A 1,682-nucleotide genomic window follows, 5' to 3' on the forward strand; every position below is an offset into this window, starting at 1 on the left:
TTTGACTCCATTTTGGTAGACATTTTCAACTCCTTATTACTAGCTAAGACTCCCCCACCGCACTTTAATTCGGCACTCCTCAAATTGCTCCCTAAACCAGGCAGAGATCTATCCCACCCAGGCTCCTATCGACCAATATCTTTGCTAAACCTAGATTACAAGTTGTTCGCCAAGATATTGGCCGACCGTCTGAAACTTATACTCCCCCACATTGTTCACCCCGATCAGACAGGCTTTATTGCAGGCAGACACTCGGTGGTCAATGTGAGAAGGGTAATAGCGGCCTTACATTCCTGTCATGGTGACATGTCCTCTCCAGGATATGCCATCATATCCTTGGACGCGGAAAAGGCCTTCGACCTAGTCGAATGGCCACACCTCTACGCAACCTTGTCACGATTTAAATTCCCCGATGCGTTTATTAAAGCTATCCGCGCACTGTATACGTCCCCGGCCACTCAAATTTCCTGCAACGGTTTCCTTTCCAACCCCTTCTATATAGAAAAAGGCACTAGACAGGGATGCCCTCTCTCCCCACTCCTCTTTGCCATCGCTCTAGAACCTCTAGCATTAGCTCTTAGGCTTTCCTCTTCCTTTACTGGCATCTCTGTCGGCAACACTGAGCTTAAAGTCGCCCTGTTCGCCGATGACATGCTATTATTTGTCTCGAACCCTCTCACGTCAGTCCCGGAAATCCTGCGTTTGATTTCAGACTTTGGTGAAACGGCTGGCTATAAGATCAATGTCACAAAATCAGAATTGCTTCCTATACACGTTTCCCCTGCCACACTATCCTCTCTCACTCAAGCATCACCCTTCACGATCACTCAGTCTCATTTTAAATACTTAGGGGTAAATATCACACGAGAAATTTCACGGACCTACGAGATCAATTTCTCCCCGGCCATTAAAGCCGTGCTTTCTAAACTAGAAGGTTGGGCTACCCTACCGCTCTCATTGCTAGGGAGGATTGCAGTCCTTAAATCTGTAATATTTCCCAAAATCTTTTATATTATGCAATCTCTCCCATTCAGCCTCAGAGAAGCGGATGGCGCTGTATTGCGCAAAGCTATGACCAGATTTATATGGCATGGGAAGAAACCAAAAGTGGCCTTTGCAAAACTAGTAATGGACAAGTCAATGGGCGGACTGTGTGTCCCAGACTTTCTTTCTTACTCTCTTACAATTTTTCTCAGATATGCAGCGGACTGGCTTTTGGGAAAAAGCACGTATACTGACTTGGCTCTAGAAACTGACGCTTTTCGACCTTATTCGCCATGCGCTCTCCTACACACCAAAAAAGCTGACATACCTTCACCAATCCTGAAACACCCTCTATTCCGAGACACGTACTTAAGCTGGGTGAAAATACATAAGAAACTCAAAGCTGACCACACTGTTTCCTCTTATATATCCCTTTGGGGAAACCCTTCTTTTCCTCCTCCCCTTAACAATGCTCTTTTTGTCCGATGGCGGGAGAGAGGGCTGTGCTCCGCTTCACAGGTCTTCGACCCGGGTGGCCATATTGCTCAATTTACAACACTGAGAGACAGGTACTCTATTCCGTCCTCCCATTTCTATATGTATCTACAAGTGAGACATTACCTCCATTCATTACGCCTCGACTCTATCCTCTCGTCTCCCTCTTCCCCACTAGCAAAGATTCTAAAGCACTGGGAGTC

This window comes from Pseudophryne corroboree, chromosome 1, assembly GCF_028390025.1.
Source record: "Pseudophryne corroboree isolate aPseCor3 chromosome 1, aPseCor3.hap2, whole genome shotgun sequence".
NCBI lineage: Eukaryota > Metazoa > Chordata > Amphibia > Anura > Myobatrachidae > Pseudophryne > Pseudophryne corroboree.